At 40.6% G+C, this 14861-nt stretch overlaps 1 protein-coding gene and 1 long non-coding RNA gene across 2 annotated transcripts in view; both read left to right on the plus strand.

Annotated features, from left to right (window-relative positions):
- The window catches only part of LOC308403419 (NACHT, LRR and PYD domains-containing protein 12-like), a 420441-nt gene that overhangs the window by 181778 nt on the left and 223802 nt on the right, over positions 1-14861 (plus strand). The gene's annotated exons all lie outside the window — the stretch shown is intronic.
- LOC308404004 lies at positions 9464-10893 on the plus strand. The gene is made up of 4 exons (XR_013973032.1): positions 9464-9570; positions 9664-9785; positions 10531-10662; positions 10775-10893. It is a non-coding gene; the product is annotated as an uncharacterized lncRNA (long non-coding RNA).

Raw genomic sequence — 14861 nt, forward strand, 5'->3', positions numbered from 1 at the left:
TATTAATTAGAAGGATTATTAACAAACATCTTTCTCTCCTGCTTTTGGTGGAGTGAAACAATAACTCCTATCTCCAGAGGTCCACAGGTCCACTGGCACCTGGTCCTTACTTCACCCATGTCTGCACCCTCAGACATCCCACTGTGGAGGCATCCTCGCCTGGACCAGTGGCTGCCCTTGTGAGACAGACTTTATGGTCACAAACAGCCCTAATCTGAGAATGAAGGCTCCTTTACATAGAAAGCAGTATGTGGTGTGATGACCACTGCATTAGCTTAAAATATGTGATGCACTGGCTGCAGCCCTCTACCTGTACTGAATCAGTTTTTGTACCCAGCCCCAGTCTTTACATTTAATATGCAGCCACTCCCTGACAGCATGAATGTCACAGTGTGTTGGACCTTGACTGTGGCACATGTCAATGCTCCCTGGACATCGTGCTTAATAAAGGAGATTAAATGTGATGTGATTATGAGTTTTGCTCTTTTGAAGTTGAAACATTTATGTGTCAAAATGTTGGACTGTTCCTTTATCAGTGTGTAACAGTGTGTGTGTGAGAGCCATGTAATGTCCATGTGTGCATGCTGACTGTGCTGCTCTGACCCCCCTCCTCCTTTCAGGGTGGAGCCTGCTGGAGGCCGATGGTTGAGACCAGGTCTGAGGAAGTGTAAGTGTGTTTTTAATGGGATTCATGAAAACAAAGCAGCACACATTCAACCATCTTCATCATTCTGATGTCAGGAGTCATCATCAAAGGGTCAATCAATGAACAGATGATGGATCAATAACTGCAGCTGGATTGTGTTTGTTCTCTCCATCAGATTCCTGTCAACTCACAATCGACACAAACACTGAACACAAAGCTCCAACTGTCTGACAACAACAGGAAGGTGACACATGTGGAGGAGGTTCAGTCATATCCTGATCATCCAGACAGATTTGATGTTTGTGAACAGCTGCTGTGTAGAGATGGTCTGACTGGTCGCTGTTACTGGGAGGTCGAGTGGACGAGGAGGGCTTGGATATCAGTGAGTTACAGAGGAATCTAAAGGAAAGGAAGGAGTGATGAGTGTGTGTTTGGTGGAAATGATCAGTCCTGGAGTCTTTTATGCTCTGATTATTATTCCTCTGTGTGGCACAATAACAGAGAAACACCCATCTCCTCCACCTCCTCCTCCTCCTCTTCCTCTGTCTCTAACAGAGTAGCAGTGTATGTGGACTGTCCTGCTGGCACTCTGTCCTTCTACAGAGTCTCCTCTGACTCTCTGATCCACCTCCACACCTTCCACACCACATTCACTGAACCTCTTTATCCTGGATTTACAGTCTCATGTGGTTCCTCAGTGTGTCTGTGTGTAGTTTAGTTTAAAGAGTGTCATGTTAGTGTCCTTTAACACTCTGATTGTTGAACAGATAGTTCAGTCTGTACACGTCTGTCTCTTTCACTCAGAAACACATTTTTAGATTCATGGATTCAATCACTTGATGTTTTAAACTGTTTTTCTGTCAAAGCTTCACAGACATCAGTATGCAGTGTTTCTCTGAAAATCAGTTCAGCTGAGATGATGAAGTTCATTTCAATGTTGGAATACTGAACTTATTTGAAACATATTTGAACACAGATATTATTAAACTGACAGAAACACTGACATCAGTAAAGAGGAACAGACTAATGAGTGCTTACTGCCCTCCAATGGTCACAGATGTAAATGCAAGCATGGAGCTGTATTTTAAAAAAGCAGATGTCTTCACATATAATTATCATCATGTAGCTCTGTAACTGTTAGCTAGGCAATTTCACATTTGTGTCTTTTTGTGGAATCAGTGTGTTTGAACAACACAAATTCTGCCTTTTCTAATTTTGAAAGACTGAACATGATATAAACAAAATAAATCTGATCTGTTCCTCTATAAATCTGGACAAATCTCAGATTCTGAAGTTCTCAGCGCTTACATTTTGTCCTCTCTACACTTCTGCTGACAACTGACATGTGATGTGTTTGTACAGCTTCCTCTGTCGGTTTTTAACAAACTAACAAATTATCCAACAGAAGAGTACACCTTTGAGACAATGGTGTAGGTCTACTTTGCAAACTGAGAGGATGGATGAGATGATGGTGCAGGTTTCCAGTCTTAATTCAGTCTTGTTGCCACATTGTGGTCACCTGTCACCTTACTTTTGCTGTGGGAATTATGAAATGATAGCTAGACTTTAGCTTGCCTGTAGTGGCATTAAATGATCCTTTAGAAAATAGTTATAAATGTATTAGTTCCCAACATTGTACATTGCTGAATCATTATTTTTACTGAAAGTCTGTTCAGTTTCCAAACTAAAAATAAAAGTGAGTGTGACTCGCCGGCACATTACAGTGAGACTCTCCAGTTTGATCAGCAGAGAAAAAAGATATCTCAAACAAAATATGACGGAATTTCAAAAACCTTAGTGGATCCCAAAGAGCTTACTAAAATTTAATGTTTGCTTTGATTCCTGCTTTGCTCACTCTTGGCGTTCTCTCCATGAGCTTCATGAGGTCATCACCTGAAATGGTTTCCAACAGTCTTGAAGGAGTTCCCAGAGATGCTGAGCACTTGTTGGTCCTTTGCCTTCACTCTGCGCTCCATCTCATCCCAAACCATCTCCACTGGGTTTTGGTCAGGTGACTGTGGAGGCCAGACCATCTGGTCAGCACTCCATCACGCTCCTTCTTGGTCAAACAGCCCTCACACAGCCTGGAGGTGTGTTTGGTGTCATTGTCCTGCAGCAGGAGGAGCAACCACTGCACCAGCGTAGAGTTTGGTAATCAGTCCAGAGGTCCAGAAACTTCATCCTGATGCCTAATTGCAGTCAGGGTGATGCTGCCAGCCCATAGATGTCTGTGCCTCCCTCCACTGATATGACTCTTGGGTCATTACTGGCCCACTATCAAACTGGCCACGCAGAACGATGTTACAACTTCTCTGGACCCTTTCATATCTGTCATATGTGTTCAGGGTGAAAAACACAGTCTGCCAGTGGTGGCCTGATAATTCTGGTATTCTATGGCAAATGTCAATTATGCATGGTTCCAGCCAGTGAGTACAGGGCCTGCTAGAGGACATCAGGCCCTCAGGCCACCCTTATAAAATCTGTTTCTGATTGTTTTGTCAGATACAAGTACAGGTTACTGGTCTCTTCTCATACCAGTAGTGACACTGGTAAGAGGTGGAAAAATATCAGTGTCCTCCACCTTTAAAACCATCCCATAATGACTGTAAAGAGTCTGTAGTTTCTGGTCATGAAACAATCACAAATTAATATTTTTTAGAATAATTTCCAGAGTCATAACACACAGCCAGCAAAACATGGGAAGTAAATTCCAGGAAAATAATGAAACCTTGCATAAAATGCCAGTTAAAGTCCAAAACTCTGTGACCTGACCCCAGCCACAGTGTGGGCTGTGGACTATGTGGAGGTTGAAGTGTGGACCCAGAAGCAGACGCGTGGAAACAAAAGTTTAACCAAAAGCAAACCGTTTATTCAAGGCTGGTGAGCAAAACAAAACAAAAGGCAGGAGCAAACTAAAGGAAAACTAACCAAGACTAAAGTGGGGAAACTAAACACTGGGAACATGGAAAACTTGGACATAACTGTCATGGTGGGGTACACCGGTGTTATGATGAAGTGGACCCAAGTGCAGACAGGGAAGGAGGCAGAACGAAGTTTTGAAAAAAAAGGCAAGCTGTTTATTTAGGCTATAAACGTGAATACAAAATGAAAGCATCATGAGCAGTGGCAAAAACTAAACTGAAACCAAACTAGGAAAACTAACTGACTGTGACAAAACTGTGATAACTTTGACTCAACTGTGATAAGACCTGAAGGGAGGCAACGCAGACAACCTGACACTGAATAAAGAAAGACAGAGGACTTAAATACAGACAGGAGGTGATCAGGGGAAGTGGAAACACACGGGGGAACAGCTGACTGAAATGAACATAATGATGCCATGGCTAAAGTGAAACTAAACAATGTAGGGACAATGAACAAAAGAAAAGTCACACAATATATACACAGAGGGATGATAAGGGAAGTGGAAACACATGAGGACACAGCAGGGACAAATTAGATGTGATGAGACAGGAGAAAGCAAAACTGAACACACTGAACACAAGACACGAGACTGTCCAAATAAAACAGGATACAAACTAAGAGACACGGCTCGACACACAGGGACCGACATGGGGACACTGAATGAATCACAAGGAGGGGAAACATCAACAAAACACAATGATGTGACTATGGCGACTATGGAGGAAGACCAAATACAGACGGGAAATTATTTTTGATAAAAGTAATATTAATTTGACTAATGGACAGGCAGTGATAAACAGCAAACAACCTGCTTAGCTTTACAGTCTTTGTTTTATCATCTGCAACTCCTGCAGTGTGAAACAGTCTTGGTATGTCAAACATAAAAACATTTTAGATACCGCTTCATCAGGTTACATATATATACCGTATTTCTTCATCAGAGAATCTATAATGTATTAAACTAAAAGTGTACACCTGGTTTAAAGAATATTAACTAAATAAGAACGTGACAACTTTCAGTCATTAATGTAGCAGAGACAGAGTCTGACTAAAGGGACATCACAGTGAGACCTGTTTGATCTGCAGACACAGTCTCTCTCTACTAAGAGTGTGTTTGACTTTAACTTTCACACAAAATGATTCAGCTCCTCTAAACCCTCCAACAAACATTTACAAATGCTTAGAAACATTTTGTGTTTCTAATTACTAATGTGCCCCAGCCCCAGCATTCCCACAAATCTGTCTGTTTCCTTTTTTTAGTTTCACTGTCTGTCTTCAAAACTTCGCTGATGCAGCTGGACGTCTTTGTGTGAATCTGCGTGTGAAGGTAATCGAATCAGTATGTATTTTTTTCTGATAATATCAGCTGTGTGCAGCTTCGCTCCAGCACAAACCGTAGCATTGTTCATGATGACAGATATGAACGAGGTTGACTTGTAACACCGCAGTTATGTGAGCCGTCATTTGTAAGCCTCTTAAACTTTCGTGCACTTTTACACAAATTTTATGGTAGTGCTTCTTCTTCTTTGGGGATTTTTGTTCAACAGACTGAAAAAAGCTGTAATATATTTTTGAAATATATTTAAATTGGTATTTAAAGGACTATAGCATATTCTAATTAGAGATGGCACGATACCACTTTTTTATGTCCGATACCGATACCGATATCATAAATTTGGATATCTGCCGATACCGATATGAATCCGATATAGTGTTTTTTAATCAACAAAACTGTTTTTTAAAAAATATCTTGCTGCATTTTGTATAAGTTCATACTCAAGTTTAAAACAACAACTACACTAAAGCTATTCTGTTATACCTATATGCAAAAAAAAAAAATATTTCATAGTTCAGCAATACTGATCAATCTAATAAACTTAAACCTACACCATCCTCCCTATTCTGGTATTTTAAAGAGTACTTAGCGTAAATATTAAGCAACCTAACTAATAGGGTTCCAACTCCCAGCAACAACAAAAATAAATAAAAAATAGGGAACCACCCCTCACACTCCACCTCATGATGCTTAATCAACGTAATCAACCTTAATTTGATGCAGTGTGAAAAAAAAATGCACAGAAATCAATTAATTTTCAAGAAATATTAAATAGATTCAACATCTTTCTTCAACAAAATTGCAGACTGCACAGATGGTACCTTCTCAAAGGAAAAAGTACTATAGCTTACTAGGGTATATATATTAGACTTAATAGTCACTATATACAGTAATTGACTTCTATTCATTTTACATCAAATTAAAACTTTGGGTGTAAGATTCGGATAATTATTTATTAAAAGCTCGACATTTTAAATGAGAATAAGAAAGAAAAGTATGTCTTTGTGCCCCCTTTTCCCTGTTAATGCCCTATCGGCCCCCCTGGCTAAACTTTGCTAGATCCGCCCCTGCACAGTTACCAGCCGTCAGCTACGTAGAAAAGATCCTCGAGTAGAAAGTAATAATAAATAAATTCTAACAACAGCTGATCAAGCTTAAACGTGCTGCTGTTGTTCAGCCGCTGGTTTCCTCTTTCTGGTGCAAAGTGGGCCAAAAACAAACCAGAGACACGGACTCGCGACAGAAAAGCCGATCAGCTGATCATTAAGCAGTTTCATGATTGAAGTAGCAGCCGGAGAGCGAGAGGCAGTCGCTTGTTAAGCTTAACGCAGGAATGCTTTACAAACATTCAGAGATGGACTTACACACTTGCTTTACTTCTCTCGGGGATAACTTTGTCGGAGATGAAATGCCGGGTTGCTAGCGAAGCTCCACATGCTATCCAGACCACCGACAGGTCCCGCATGCCACAGCCGCTCTATCACGTGATGCATACTGCTCCGACGTGCTAACGTTCTGAGGTGAGTTACGGCGTGTTGCAAGTTTTGTGAGGTGCTTTCGTGATATTTATTGGATCGGATTACATTTTTTTTTATTTTTCTCCGATATCCGATCCAGTAATTTAGGTCAGTATCGGACCGATACCGATACGTAATATCGGATCGGTCCATCTCTAATTCTAATTAGATTTATGATACTGTGTTAAGACAGTAAAATTGTGCATGTGTGTGTTTGTGTGTCTGTCTGAATTTTGCTGGTACTGCACTGATTGATGATCGTTGATGATCCACCTGACTAGTATAAATTACAGTTTTATATAACAGAACAAATTTGATAACTGTAAAAATATTTTTTAAATTCTTGCTTACTAGCTGACACTAAAGTTTTAACTGATTTCTCTTCTGGGACACCCACACTGTGTGCAGTTTCATCTCAGCCCACTGTGTGATTGCACATTAAAGGACATTTCTCCCCAAATTCAATAAGCTCAGTGGATTATTATAACAGCGTATCAACAATTCATTTAAGAAATCCTTCTTAGTTGTTGTCATGAAAATCTCAGTGGATTCTTGACTTTGCTCGTCTACTCTACAGCCTGGATAGTTTCATTTCAAACTGCTGCCGTGTTTCTGCCAAATTAAAAAACAGTTCTACTCAAATTCAACAAGGTTCAGTTAATAAACAATGATTAACAAAAGATTTTGTTCATATTTCATTATATAATTCTGATCCATCAAAAATATTCCTTCTTAGAATAATCCTTTCTCTTATTGAAGATCGATTTATTTTTCTCATTTTGGTCATTCCTATTAACTCAGCCATTTCCTTAATCAATCCCACACCACCGCCCCCAAAACCATGGGAACACAGAGCAAGGAAAGCACAAAGTACACACGAAGACGGGGACAATAAATACACACTGGATAATGAGACGAGAGGCAACGGGTGAGAGACATGATGCAGGAGAAAACTACAATAGTCACAGGAAGCAACAGTTAAAACAATAAAACAGGAAAACATGGAGAACAAGGCTTAAATTACATAGAGGAGAACAGACTGGACAGGGGAACATGAGATGGATAAATGCAGACGAGACTGAGACACTGATGGGAACAAATCATTAACCAAATGGGGGAAGTAAAACTCAAAGCTAAGTTCACAAGACACGAGACGATAAAAAAGAGGAAATGATACACAGAGACATACGCAGACACGTAGAAAACAGAAAGGAAAATACAAGTGAATGGGAAACATGACAGATGGGGAAATCAGACAATGACAGACAAACAGAGAGACAAGACAGACAAAGGGACATAACTGAAGTACAGAAAGGGATCACAAAAGCAGATATTTAGTGTCACAAAACCAAGAAGACAAACTACAATATGAAAACAGGGTACATGGGATATAGTAAATCCTAAAGCAAACTATTAACCATCCTTATATACAAAGAGCCAAACTAAAACAGAAAAGACTCTCAAAAACAAAAAGGCATCACAAAACCCTGAGGAAAAAAACAGCGATCCTCCATCAGCTTCCGCTTCTCCTTTTCAGGGTCGCGGGGGCGCTGGAGCCTATCCCAGCTGTCATAGGGCGAGAGGCGGGGTACACCCTAGACAGGTTGCCAATCTGTCGCAGGGCCAACACACAGGGATAGACAACGATTCGCACTCACATTCACTCACACCTAGTGGCAATTTGGATTATCCAACTAAATATCCCCACAAGCTGCATGTCTTTGGACGGTGGGAGGAAGCCGGAGTACCCGGAGAGAACAGCGATCCTAACAAATAATATTGCAGTGGTTGGAGATGAAACTTTGCGGACATGTAGTAAATGGACTGATTCTTATATAGTGCTTTTCTACTCTCCTGGAGTTTTCAAAGTGCTCTATACAACAGGCCTCATTCACACAAGCACTTCTAAACACAAGTGCAAACTAATCATCAGAGGGCAACTTGGGGTTAGTATCTTGCCCAAGGATATTTGGCATGCAGGCTGGGGAAGCCAAGGTTCGAGCCACCAACCTTCCAATCAGCAGCTGATCTGCTCTACCACCTGAGCCACAGCCTCCCACCCATCACAAGTGGGTGAGGCTGGTTCTGATATGGTGCTTTTCTACTCTGAGCATTCAAAGTGCTTCATACAAATGACTCATTCAAGGACTTTTCCTGTGCAGAAGAGTTTTCTATCTTGGGGTTAGTATCTCGTATCAAACAACCAACCTTCCAGTTACTTCGTGACCTGCTCTAACTCCTGAGCTACAGACAGAAGAGGAGTTTGTTAAGAATTTAACTGTCAAAGTTTTTTTTCTATTGTTTATTAAATTAATCTTATTAAATTTGAGTAGAACGTTCCTTTTATTTCTCTGAAACCTTGCAGCTTTTGGTGGTTAAACTGCAAATATATAGAGAAGGTAACCCAGAGGAAGAATGCACAGAGACTTTAAGGTCAGCTATCAAGAATCATTTTTACGCATTTTGATGCAATGTTATGATATTTGATGTTGAAATTGATTAGAAATGACTAATTTCATTTCTACAGAATTATGCAGTGTGGGTGTCCAAGAAGATGAATTCAGAATTTCATGTCAACTATCATATATGATTTAATACAGAACCTTCATACACCTACCTGAAACCATTTAAATTACATTATTGAGTTCCTTCAAAGTTTCTCCGTTTGAACAGAGTTGTTCTTTAATTTCTCGTGTCTCAAGCAGCAGTTTGAGGTGAAAATATGGATGCATGAAAGAGCAGCTGAGCCAAATGACAACTGAATTTCAACTATAAAAGATGATTTTCAGAAATATTTTACATTTTTTGAAGTTATTTTAGATTTGAATGAATCATGAATGAAGAAGCATTACCAGAAAAATTGAGAAGAGAAGACAACTTGAGTGAAAAATAAATGACACTGTGGCTTTATTTCTGTTAACTTCCTGAAAATCATGTGTGTTGTTATGTGTGTGATCAGCAAAAAGGGATAAGAAGCAGCACTACCGTAAAACTTAGCGTTGAAGCTCAAGTTTGGCAGATAACGGATGGCAGGCGTGGCTCACACTTGACCACGGTGTTGGAGAAACTCTGAGCTCCGGGTCTTTATAATCACTCTGCGGAGCTCACAGAGACTGCAGGGAGGACAGGAGGACAGAGCAGACTTTGTGAATTATTTTTGATCTTAGATGTAATATAAATTCAACACAGGCCTCTGAGGAAAAGGATCGTGCTACAAACTTTCGTTTCTCTTCCATCAGAAAGCAGAGGAGTGGAGTTACTCAGAGACTGACTGGATTAAACACACCAAAGGTTTATATTCCAGTTGGACTGTATCTCTTACCAAGGTCTGCACTACGTATCAGGATGTGATCTTATTCAGGTAATATCAGGGTTCTTATAGGGGTTTGTTCACAATAGTAACTCATGCAGCTATTTTTCAGTCTCACTGACCAAACTTTTTACAACATGCGGCATTTTTAATAGTAAACTTCTGTTCAGTGCTTCTCCTGTCACACACTCATACATGTGTTTTGTCTGCAGCAGCTGTGTTGTTGTTGTTAGATTGTATTATCTGTTTAATCTCTTCAACATGGTTTTAGTTTTCTTTGTAAAGTCAGCAGCTCTGTCACTTTTCTCTGACTCCTCTTCTGCTCGACACTCAGCTGACACTCAGTTTCATTTCCACATTCATGAAGTTGTTGTCCAAGCGAATCATAGGCTCCATGATTGGTCAGCAGACTGTGTCCAGGCAGACAGGTTGGATAAGAATAACAGATTTATGTTTGATTACGCCCGTTTCCAATTCAGTTCCAGTCATTCCTGGCCCCAGGAGGTTGATGGGGGTGGGAGATGGGGGGCAGTGGGTTGTAAGCACAATGTAGATGAGTGGAGGCTTAATGTACTTAAACTTCCAGTCACAGTGAATCAGTGTGTGTCAGTGAATGCATCATGTGTGCTTCATGGCTCCATCTAGTGGACTGATAGTAGAAGTAGAGCAGCTGATGGCAGCTTCCTGTGCCTCACACTGCTGTCTGACTGCATTCAGCTGATATTTGGACAGCGCACATGATGGAAAGGAGGATTTTGGTTTATGTGCACATGAATGATTTGTGTTTCCTCTGCAGGTGAAGGTAGAAAGTGTGTGTGAGCTGATGTGAATTGAGCAGCATGGATCAGTGTGAGGACAGAGAGGAGGGAGTCCCTCCCTCTAAAAGCACTCTGTGTGGGGAACATGAGAGCCAGACCAAAGCTCAGAGGTGAGATGACCATCTCTAACTGTCCATGACTCTTCTCCATGTCACAGCTCAGCACTCACATCACTGCTCCATCATTATTCACACTCATACCTCTGTGTGTGTTGTTTTAAAGCCCAGAGCTGTGGGGCGTACCAGGCTCAGCTGGACATAACCCTGAAACGAATCCAGAACCTGGACCTGAACCCAGCTGTGTTTCCTTGAAGAGCAACAGGTCGAAGGGTATTGGTGAAAACTTTAACAAAAGACTGTTATGTGACAAAGAGTAAGTACATTATTTTTATGAGATTGTTCATCATGTCTTTAATTTAATATTTCCAGTTTTTCCTTCCTGTCTCATGAAGCTGTTACATTTATTGTTTTTCTTTTAGGATCAATAAGAGGCCAGAATCTCCTGGACCTGAACCCAGCTGTGTTTCCTTAAAGAGCAACGAGTCAAAGGATATTAAAAGAGACTTTAAAGGCTGTTCTTCTGCTGCTGAGAGGTAATGTGTGTCTAGATGTTGTTCCTGACTCTGTATTTTTGAATAAATCCTCATGTTTAATATCAGCTCAGCTCTTTTTCACACATTTCTATGTTGGTATGTGAAGCGGTGTGTGTTGGAGTGTTTCCACAAACACAGCAGTCAGAGTGGAAAGAGTGGATGTTGTAGGAGGTGTTTGTGTAGTGAAGAGGCTGAGTGTCTGTAGGACTCCAGCTGCTCCAGCAGGTGTCTCCTTTGTGCTTTGCTTCAAACACAGTGTAGGGAGGAGCTTCCACTCAGGTGTTTCAGGTGTTGCTGGATGGAGGAGGACAAATAGTTTTTCCTTTCAGTGACACTCAGCTCAATGTTCTGGGGAGATGTTTGTCTTTATGAAGGTTTATGGATTCTTGTTCTTACTTTGGTTAAACTGAGCAATACATTTTCCATCTAACATTTAAAGTAAATTTCCAGGTGAATAAAAGATCTGCAGCTGCAGCCTCTGTGATGTTTCACAGTCTGAAAGTAACAAATTCAACCAGAGTTCAAACAAAGGCTTAATATACGTGTGTGTTTGATATAATGCCAACAAGTACAAATAGGTGTTCTTACAGGTCTTAATCACAGAGGTCTGATAAGTCTGGTGACTTTCACACTCAGCAATTTTGCTGCCTTTTATTTTATATTGGCCTTTTTAAAGCCCTTCAAAGTCTCCCACATTCATACAGAGCTTTTAACACCAAACTCCTTTACAGTCCTTCTCCTCTCACACACGATCACTTGACTGATTTGTCTGCAGCAGCTGTGTTACTGCTAATATTTTATTATGTGTGTAATCTCCTCATATTGTTCCTGTGGTTTAGTTTGACTTCCTTCTGCAAACTCAGCTGCTCTGTTGCTGATACACGTCTCCATGAATATGATTGATCAGATGCTGCCAACACCATGTGTTTCATGTGAACGCTCAGCTGAAACCCTGGGTTGACTTATCGAGTTAATAACAAGCTTCACGTGACTGTGAATGCTAAAGTGAATCCAGATAAAGGAAAGAGACCCTGCTAATGTTGGACTCACTTCTTAGTGTAGATCCCAGGAGGAAGTTCAACATAGCCATTCTTTGTGCTAGCTCGACCAAACCTGAGAGCACAGTGCAGGATAATGATCATCATCTGTCTCTGTCAAGGACATTTAAAATCCACAAATAACAAACATAATTATATTTGATCATTAAAAATATGTTTTAACTTAAAAAAGCATGAGCACACTGGTGGATTACAGAAACATGAAAACTCGTTAACAGTAAAGTTAATTTAGGCGTAAACAAAGTGTCAAACATACTTAAGTAGAAGGACTGATGTTTGTGTTAAAATACCCTCTTAAAGCTGAAATACTGATTCAACTTTCTCCAAAAGTTGATTCTGTTCATCTGGACGTAGCATTTTGTGGGAGAAACATTTCGTCACTCATCCAGGTGACTTCTTCAGTCTCAGCTGACTGCAGGTTTCAATCTTATAAACAGGACATTTACATAATGACTGAAACCAGCCCACTGAAGGAACAAAGTGCTGGGAGGTCAGTTCCTTAATCTTAATTATGCAAATTGTGCTGTCCTCGCCCTGAGTCTCTTAGTTTCACCAGCTAGACAGCGAGATAACGATGCTCCAATAACCAGACTTATTTTCCTTTTTGCGCTGATTTATTGAAGAATGGCCTCTGACCATTGCCTTCTCTTTGACCATCCTAAAACTGAAAGTACAAAATACCGTATTAGCTAACTAACATTGTAAACTAGCTTCTTACACTCTTACTGCAAGCTAACAAGATAAAACTTTCAAATGTACAAATTATCGTACCATTTTTACACAAAACAAAAGATAATAATTATTTTATCGACACTCATACTTACAGACATATCTTGTCCAAGGCAACAACATTTTAAGGTCCGTATCAGCTTAGAACGATAACATTACAGTATCACTTTCCGCCATCTTTTATTTCTTCTTCACGTTCTCATTTTTTCCTTTCCCAAAGTAACCGAACCCAAAGCAGCCACTAGAGGGAGCTCTAGGCTAGTTTACAACTATAATATCCCATTTAAGTTATAAAAGGCAGAACACTCCCCGCCTGGTACAATATAATTGTGCCACTAGAACAAACTTTTCTAATGAACATTTTGAACAGTTTAGGGCTATTTCAAACACTTATTTATCACTTGATAAAAGCAAAACCATATCAGTGATGGGTCTCAAAAACACTTTTTCATTTCCATCTTTCACAGTCTTTACTTCTGCTTTTCGAACCTTATTGTCCTTGCTCTCAAATGTTCTTACAACTTTTCCCATGGACCAGTCATTTCTGTGTGCGAGAGCATCTTTCAATAACACAACATCACCAACTTTTATGTTTGTTTTATCATCAGTCCATTTTCTCCTTTGCTGTAGTGTTGAAAGATATTCACTTTTCCACTGTTTCCAAAAAGAGTCTGCCAAACACTGTACTTGCTTCCATTGCTTTGAATAGAGGTCTGGCGGTCCAAAGCTTCCTGTTGGTGCAGATAATGCATTGACCTTTTGTGTAAGGAGCATTGCTGGAGTGAGAAGGTTTGGTTTGTCTGGATCTGTTGAGACTGGTACAAGTGGTCTTGCATTCATTATTGCCATTACTTCTGCCATGAATGTACTTAAAACTTCATGCGTTAGTTGGACATGTACGGCTTTCAACAGAATACCATCTAGGATGCGTCTTGCTACTCCAATAAGTCTCTCCCACGAGCCACCCATGTGTGACGAGTGTGGGGGATTAAACAGCCATGTGCATCCTTTCTCTTGCAGGTATGAGTTTAGTTCTGTGTCCTCGTGATCAATTTGCAACTCATTGCATGCTCCAACAAAATTTGTACCTCTATCAGATCTGAGTATTTGAGCAGGTCCACGGATGCAGAAAAATCTCCTTAGCGCATTGATGAAGCTGGATGTTGACATTGTTTCAATGAGCTCAGTGTGCACAGCTCTCGTGGACATGCAGGTGAAAAGCACAGCCCAGCGTTTACTGTCTGCACTCCCTCCTCTGGTGCGACGTGTGGTGACCGTCCAGGGTCCAAAGACATCCAGTCCTACACTAGTGAACAGTGGCATTGGTGTCAGCCTGTCCACAGGTAAATCTGCCATCTTTTGGGTCTGAAGTTGTCCTCGAAGCTTTCGACAAAGAACACACTTGTAAATAACAGAAGAGACGAGCCGTTTACTGCCAATAACCCAAAATCCAACACCTCTGAGCGCTCCTTCTGTTAGGTGACGCCCCTGATGCGCTACCTTCTCATGATAGTATCTAATAAGAAGGATGGCTATATGATGAGCATTTGGGATAATGAGTGGATGTTTCTCATCTTTTGTTAGGTTAGCAGGTGCCAATCGACCTCCTAGTCTGAGGAGCCCATCTTCATCAATAACTGGATTTAACCTTTGAAGACAGCTTTGTTTTGGAAGTGGCAGATTTTCTTTTATGCATCTGTACTCTTCTTTGAATGTTTCACTTTGTACTGTGTGAATGATGAACTTTGCTGCTTTAGACACTTCATCTGTGGTGTTAGTTTCACTGAAACACTTCCAGCCTTTACCTTCTGTGTTTGTTTTCTTGAATGATACTGCCACACGCTTTAGTGATGCAATAGTGCGACACAATCTCATCCAATGAGAGAATCTTTCAAAACGGCATGGCTCTAGCTGTGTTACTGAGGCTTTG

The sequence above is a fragment of the Rhamphochromis sp. 'chilingali' genome (genome assembly GCF_963969265.1).
Source record: "Rhamphochromis sp. 'chilingali' genome assembly, chromosome: 1".
In the NCBI taxonomy this organism is placed as follows: Eukaryota; Metazoa; Chordata; class Actinopteri; order Cichliformes; family Cichlidae; genus Rhamphochromis; species Rhamphochromis sp. 'chilingali'.